Genomic DNA, 8,944 nt, shown 5'->3' with positions numbered 1-8,944 from the left:
TTAACTGGTCAGAAAAAATGCCGTAAATTTAAATTTCATAAAATGTTATTTTTTTGTCCCCCGCTTGAAAAGTGGGGGATATTAATTTGGGTCTGTCTGTCCGTCTTTCTGTCTGTCTGTAACGCTTTCGTTTTCACACGATATCTCAGGAACTCTTTGAACTTTTGCAATGAAATTTTGTATAGCAACTCCCTATGGACTAAAAAAGACCCCTATTGATTTTGAGATCAAAAGGTCAAAGGTCAAGGTTATAAATAAGCAAATTCTGTCTGTAACACTTTCGTTTCCGCGCGATATCTCGAGAATCCTTTGAGCTTTTGCAATAAAATTTTACATAACAACTCCCTGTGGCTTAAGAAAGACCCCTATTGATTTGGAGGTCAAAAGGTCAAAGGTCAAGGTCATAAATGTATACATTCTGTTTGTGTGTAACACTATCGTTTTCGGGCGATATTTCGAGAGGATTTTGAGCTTTTGCAATGTAACTTTATGCCAAAAGTCTCTAAGACCTCTCTCACCCCTCTAAAAGTGTCCCGACCCGTTTGTTTTATTAATAGTTATTGTATTACATGTCGCTATTTTTAGCACAGGGGCATGAGGAGAGTTACATGTATTACGTATAAAACAGTTTCTCGGCGGACTTTATGTTCTTATTACATCTATTAGAACTGTTTAATAAAGGTTAAATTAGACATCATGCATTGTGTAAAATTTTGACAATATATCGAACGTCAATATATACATGTATGTGACTTCATGTTCGTATATAATTTCGCAGTAATAAAGCGGCTCCGTGGTCTAGTGGTATGTATCTTGCTTCACATGTGAGAGGGCCAGGGTTCGCAACCCGGACAATCCAAGTTTTTTTTTAATATTTTTTTTTACTAAATGATAGTATTCAGCATGTGAAATGAAATATTTATGAGGTCTGGCTTGTACAAACTCATAAAATCATCATTACAGTGCGATAAATATTCCATATAAAAAGGATCTTCTACACACATAATATAGAATAATCAATTAAACCTTTATATCCATATTGGCATATTTTATTTGCTTCAGTATACATTTAATAATTCTACAAATTCAGTCAGGGGGATCCGACCCCCCCCCCCCCGAACTGCGCATGGTTTACTTTTTCCCTAAGCGGGGGACACAAATTCTCTGAATTAGCTTGTTTTCCATCATATAAACCCCCGATATATTAACTGTGTATTTATGATACGGATGTGAATTTAAAATGCTCTTTTTGAGATCAACTAAATAAATATCGAAGGCATGGTGCCTGAAGATTTCTTGAATATCAATAGATAATCAGGGTCACGCATTTTTCATCGTCTGAATACATAGTCAGCGCATGTTTGTCGGCTGTTCTTACGAAAACTGTAGTTGTATATAGAACACAATAATGTCATATTAAAAGGAGAAGAGCCAACAAACGTGCGCTCACACTTAATTTAACAAAAAACATGTTCAAAATAAACTTTTCGATTCCATTGTTACGACTTCGATTTACCTGTTGAATATTACAATTCATCACGTGATGTCCACCTGCGAGTGTATTCTTCAACCTGACCTCGATCACCCCTACTAATGTGTTCGGAACCTTTTATTTTTCGGCGTTCTGCACATTATAAAACCCGATGAGTTCAGAGTAGCTCTGGCAGTGGCTCTGGCGAGAGTTAGCGAGACTTCAGCAAGATAGGGTAAATTATTCACGGAAATGTGGCTAGGAAGTGAATAGCACGTGGAGGCATGGTAAACAGAAAAGTTATGGTGCGTTTCACTTTTCACCACTCTAGAATAAGCTGATAATGTCTGTAGAAATATATTTCAATCAATCGATCTCATTTACATTCATTCAAACTTAAATAAGTATTCTCTATGATACAATTTTCTGCTGTTATGAATTAAAATTTCTTTTTGGACAAATATTTTTGCATGGGAACCGGGACTATATTTTTTGGCGTCAGATTAGCAAATGAGGCACCAGCATGATTTTAACTGACCAATCAGCTGAATGAGTGTTGCATTATGGGTTACTACGAATACTACAGGAATTTTACGCTTGAAAAAAGGAAAATCTTATGGTAAATGAAAAGCATTTTAAAAAGTATTATTTTCATGCTCATAATGACAAACAATTCATTTATTAAATAAACGGGGGAAGTCTAGGTTTCTGAAAGTCATACTGCAAAAGTGATTTCGTCTGTATTAATTCCTTTGTTGTACTATCGGTGAATACAATTGCCAGGTGAATTCCCTGACCGAACACGTGATCACGAACGTAAACAAAGTTTTGTCCATTTAAATGCATAAGATATGCTGCTCGTTTTCCTTACCCTTGAAGCGCTGGTGTTCTGAACTAGTCACAAACTACATTTTATTAAGGTCAAGATCTAGAAAATGAAAGGTGCCTTCAGATTTATCAAATCTGAGAAATAAGTTCCTTTATTGATGCTTTACAACTTTAGCTTGGTCAAATAAGGTGTTTCGGGTCATAATTTGTAGGTAAATAAAGATGAAAACTGTATTTCAAACTGTTATTTTCAATGAAAAATTAAGAAAACCAGTCATGAATATGGGAGTTTTTTTCATATCAGGAAATGTATCCAGATTGCCTTTGTATTTTGTTCGTAAGAACATTTTTTTTATTTTGATCGTAGATTGACCTGAACAACGCGTTCGAAGTAAAATGTAAACATGTATTTGGCGTAAACGTTGCTATTCATTCAACGATTGGTCAGTTGCTCGTGGTAAGATCCTCTGTGCGCATTTATAACAATAGCCATATAAGGCAAACAAAGGTTTGTCAGTAGATGATAATGCACATTTTCTACCAGCGAATCGGTCACTAGTGAGCTCTAATTTTCGCCGAAAATTAATGTATAAGATATATTGTTATTTTAACACCCCCTTCTTTAGCCATCATTTTTCTGTTGAAAATCACGAAAGTCTTTCAGAAAGGTCTGGAAACATTTATTATCGGACATGTTTTCAAAAGAAACAGGCTATAGCAATATCATGTTTACTGCCAGTTTTATTTATAAAACCGGTTCTACCCTATAACCTTTGAATAGATCAACCTAAATCACGTGTCTTGAATTTAAATCACAATAACATTAGTAGGGGTGTCGATGTAAATCTCTATGTTTGGTTGCCGTTTTCAGAATTAAGCACATTAAATGTTGTTTTAATTTTGCGTGTCCTTACATTTTTTAAAAATAAATCATAATGACATCGCTGAAATATGCCAAACACGTATTCGATTTCTAGAGAGCTAGATGGAGAGAGAGAAATGTCAACAATGACACCGATCGACAGCCCCGCCTCCTATTAATATTGATGGCGTGACCTAAAAACCACTCCGGGTACATGTTTAATTCCGGAAGACGACACTAATGTATCGTTGCTTCAATTTTGATTGATGGCAACAAGGCATTGCTTTTGTACATATGTTCTAGCTTGAATAACCATGTATACGTTGCTCTTTCTATTGCTGGTGATATATGTTTGATTCACTTTATTTTCAACTTGTTAGAGTAGTCGCAAAAAGATCCAAAATAGGGCGTTAAGTCCACCCATTCTTTACGATTGAATGTCAGTCCTCCATCGTAATTATTTACTGCATAAATATCACAGGATGAAGCTTACCTCAATATCGCACAGGACATCGCTGAATTAGACGTAAGCATGGTAAAAACGTTCACGTTTGTATTTTCCGAGTGCGGGAATTAATCAATTGTGACGTCACACGAAAACATAAACATTCAAAATTATAGAGAGAATCTCTGCTACTAAACACGAAAAAACATTAATTAAAAAAAAATCTGCTTCAAAAATTTATCACGATACATTGACTGTGACCTGTTTATTAGGAAATAAAACTGATCATGACGGGTGTGTGTACTTGATCTCGCTGCACTGAGAATTCAAACACTACATCTATGACCGTCACTGACGTCAGACTGCAGGGTAAAGAGAAACAAATGTGTGGATTGGGCAACTTCACATTATCTAAATGATGGTAATTATAAGATCTTTAAATATTTTATATTATCACCAATTATGACGTAATATGTCTTTTTAGTCATATACGTGACATGTGCCCTGTCTCCTCTTAATATAACACAATTTGTTGTAAAATATTTAATCAAATAACCCCTTATTGAATAATTACATTATTTACAATTATTTCTTGATTAAAACAATGTAGCAAAAGGGACATGGTGTTCTAGAAGCTTCCGTTATATTGAGATCGGTGATTGACGAAGATAATTTGTACTTTTTGCTTTTTAATCGGTTACCACACCTTATTTCTTTTATATCATTTAAATCAAGTTTTGATTGAATAATTCAGTGATGACATTTTATGAACTAATAAGTAATCGATTGTTTCTTGTTAGTTTCATTAAAATTTGCAAGTAGCTTAGATCCGCCAACCGGAAATGCCACGGTGACCATACTCACGCTGATGCTATTTCATGGCTGTTTTCGCAGGGGGATGAGGAAGCATACAAAATATTCTACTTTGACTAAATCAGTGCTACATTATGACGTCATAGTAAGCGAGATCAGCCGAGATGACGTCAAATTTAGAACACAAGTTTTCGTTATATTGGTATTTAGGGATGTTTTTTAACTCTAAAAAATGAATAGAAATGTGTTAACATAAACAAAAATAAAATATTCTATTTTGTTATGCTGTATTCTGTCATTTTGATTAAAATCTACCACCGATGACGTCATATGTGTACATTAAGTAACTTGGGTATTGATCATGTCGTGAAAAGAGAATTTGGCTAAGATGGCATGTAAAAAGATTCGTAAAATGGAGTTTAAAAGCAAACATCGTGAACAATTTGTGAAATTCATGTGGAGTTCAGTTAATAAAACGGGTATGCTAATTTATTTTAATCGATTTATCATTATATTCTCTTTTGAAGACAGTCAGCTATATACGTATCACGGTCGGCCTTTCCTCTGTCATTTGTGACAAAAATAATGCAATAGAACAACAATAAGCTGTATATTTCAATACATAAGCTTTCTTTCACAAAAAAATACTATAGTTTACTATAGTTTACTATAGTTAACTATAGTTATAACTTTGACACTTTGAAAACTTTGATTTACTATAGTGATAACTTTGACACTTTGACAAAAACTATGACACATTGAAAAACTTTGGCGAAAACTTTGACACTTTGAAAAATTTTGGAAAAAACTTTGACACTTTGAAAAACTTTGACAAAAACTTTGACACTTTGAAAAACTTTGACGAAAACTTTGACACTTTGAAAAACTTTGACGAAAACTTTGACGAAAACTTTGACACTTAGAAAAACTTTGGCAAAAAATTTGACACTTTGAAAAACTTTGACGAAAACTTTGATACTTTGAAAAACTTATGCAAAAGTTTTGACACTTTGAAAAATTTTGGCGAAAACTTTGACACTTTGAAAAACTTTGGCGAAAACTTTGACATTTTGAAAAACTTCATCAAAAACTTTGATACTTCGAAAAATTTTATAGAAAACTTTGATACTTTGAAAAACTTTATCGAAAACTTTGATACTTCAAAAAACTTTATCGAAAACTTTGACACTTTGAAAAACTTTATCGAAAACTTGGATACTTTGAAAAACTTTGACACTTTGAAAAACTTTAGCGAAAACTTTGACACTTTGAAAAACTTTGGCGAAAACTTTGACACTTTGAAAAACTTTGGCGAAAACTTTGACACTTTGAAAAACTTTGGTGAAAACTTTGACACTTTGAAAAACTTTGGCGAAAATTTTGACTTTTTGCAAAACTTTGGTGAAAACTTTGACACTTTGAAAAACTTTGACGAAAACTTTGACACTTTGATTTACTATAGTTAACTATAGTTAAATATAGTATTTTTTTGTTAGGGAATTAATTAATTAATTGTAAAGATGGTAAGTTTTCCTTCTAAAATACTTTGAAAGTGCTGCTAGAATCCCGAGTTAAACAAGGTTTTACGAAAAATCTCGGTTCATATGTAAAAAAATTCAAAACATCGGGTAAGGTTTTGTGCGAAAGTGTGGAATAATTAGTATTATTTAGAGTACGAGTTTCCTACTGTATCGGAGATACAGGGCGGGGCTTGAAGCGAGAGCGATAGCTCGAGTCGGGTCCCGCCCTGTATCTCTGATACAGTAGGAAACGAGTATTCTAAATGACTTGTGACATGACCTTTCTAATGACCTCACTAATTTACATTCGTTTCTGGGTAATATCTCTCAACCAATCAGATGATTTTGGCAGAAAGTTGATTTAATATCCCATTTTTAGCATTCGCAACTGAAAAGCCGAGTGAGGTTGACGTGGAGGTAACTATTTACTATTATTTTAAAAATAATTGGGGATGCAGAATATAATTTGTTTTCCAAAAATTAATTTAGATTTGATTGGGTAGGTTTTTTCTCTCTATTCAGCTCTTGCTGACATTTTTAAATTTTAATTTAAGCTACGAATTGATGAAAAATATTTTTAAATATAAGAATCATATTTTTGAAACAAAAATGTTTCGGGGATATCGTATTCTGAGAGAAAATGTCCGACAATGTCCTCCACTGGTCGTCATATACAAAATTGAAAAAAAAAAAAACAGATGAAAGGAAAGGGGAGGGGGGGGGGGATTTTAATTTAATGTTTTTAATAAAATTTAGAGTAACCAAAGGAAGATCCAGTACTCACAGGTGCCCCCCCCCAACCCACCCAACTTTAAGTTTTTTTTTTCTTTCTTCGTTTTTGTAAATCATTTTTGCCAAACTTATATACATACGAGTACGCTTTTTGATTTATCAACAAGTAACGATTTCACGCACATATAGTGTCTTGGTTGATTATAAACCTACCCTCCCCCTGAAATACGATTTTCCATTTTTGGGGGGGTGGGGGTGTCGAAGTAATCGTTTTTGAACTGCCCCACTGCCTCCTTTATAATTTTATTAAATCGGACAATCATAACTTATCGCTGTAAAATTTTATTCTTAATTAAATCATCTCAAATTTTGAGTAATTACTAGCAGTGCTATTATGCGAATTGAACGATTGTTGTGTCTGAATATGGATACAGCTTTCCGTTATTGCTAAAAATAAACCGTACTGTATCGTTGATATTTTGCAGATACAGTACACTTTCTGCTCATTTGCATAAGAAACGCCCACAAAAAGTGTTCTGTATCGCAGTTACAGTATGTTTGACTTCAAAGGAAAACTCGCCGGGTCAAGAGGGAGTGCGTCAGTTCACAAATGACTACTTTGAACACCCCCCCCCCCAAAAAAAAAAAGAAAAAAAAAATCAGTATAAAATCGTATTTCATGGGGTTAGATTTATATCCAACCAAGACACTATGTGCGTTATATCGTTAGTTGTTAATAAATTAAAAAGCGTATGTATACAAGTTTACTAAAAATCATTTACGAAAGCGAAGAAGAAAAAAAATCAAGGAGGGTAGGAGGGGGGCACCAGTGATTGCTCGGATCCCCTTTGGTTACACATTTTATTAAAAACATGAAGTTAAATATGGGTGGGACCCCTTCCTTTCATTTTGTATATGACGACCGGAGGAGGACTTTGTCGGTGTCGGGACATTTCTCTCAGATTATGTTCTCCCCGAAACATTTTTGTTTCAAAAATATTCCTGCACGGTTCTTATATATCAAAATCTTTTGTATTAAGTCGAGGCTTAAATTAAAAAAAAATGTCAGCAAAGGCTGAATAGAGAAAAAAAGCACTACGTAATGAAATCTAAATTTAATTTTTTTGGAGAACAAATCATATTATGCATCCCCTAAATAATCATTTTAAAATGATAAATACCTGCACGTTCACCTCACTCGGCATTTCAGTTGCGAATGCTTAAAATGGGATACTAAATCAGCTTTCTGCAAAATCATCTGATTGGTTGAGTGATATGTACCCAAATACGCATTTAAATTACTGAGGTCATAAGAGAGATCATGTAACAAGTCATTTAGAATACTCGTTTCCTACTGTATCAGAGATACAGGGCGGGGCCCGGCTCGAGCTATCGCTCTCGCCTCAAGCCCCGCCCTGTATCTCCGATACAGCAGGAAACTCGTACTCTAAATAATACTTAATAGTTTACGTTTATCGGCGGTTTTGGTAAATTATCAAACTTAATTTTCTTTAAAAAGTCTAAATTTCCATGAAAATGACTTATATGCTTCCTTAACATACCCACGTTTTAGAAAATTGAAGTAGACTGAACTTTATGTACAATACTTGCTATCCAAGTGAAATCTAAATATAGTTTACGGACATCATCTTGTATGTAGTGTAGTATTAGAGGAGTAAGTAAGAACTCTTGTGCACACGTTTGAAGTTTCTTCGCAAAATTTATTAATTTATAAGTTTAGATGTTGAATAAACCTTGAAAATGATTGAAATACATGTATATATTTCACATTTTTTATATGTTAAAGCTCATAATCAACAAAAAATAATCTTTTTGTCAAAGGTAAATTAATTTCAGACATTATATAAAACATATACTTCTGCTCGCTTTAAAGTTGATGAATCGTTTCCTATTACTTGATTAATTTAATTGCTTCTTTTAGGTTATATTAGAAAGTATATTGGGCCAAGCTTAGAAAATTCTTTGTTTGCAGTTGCCGACCCATAATTTTCAGTCTGGGTAGGTAGGCATTTTCTTTTTTTTTTGAAAAAAAAATTGTTTCCAGATCTTTGTTAGATAACATAAAATAAAGTTTTTCACAGGCCTACTTTACACGAATAAGCTGCACTCTTGGTAAAAACTAATGATTGATGAAGACAAAAATTGAAAATGAAACAGTTTTAATATTCTGGAAAATTGGAGGAAAAAAATATTACAAAATGGCTGAAAAAAAGTTTGGGTCGGTTGCATTTTCAGTGGGTCGGTCGGCAACT

The sequence above is a fragment of the Saccostrea cucullata genome, unplaced genomic scaffold (genome assembly GCF_032062105.1).
Source record: "Saccostrea cucullata isolate Sc308-1 unplaced genomic scaffold, CSIRO_AGI_Scuc_v1 ctg355, whole genome shotgun sequence".
Classification (NCBI taxonomy): domain Eukaryota; kingdom Metazoa; phylum Mollusca; class Bivalvia; order Ostreida; family Ostreidae; genus Saccostrea; species Saccostrea cuccullata.
The sequence above is the reverse complement of the archived record's forward strand: the minus strand, read 5'-3'. Positions refer to the sequence as shown.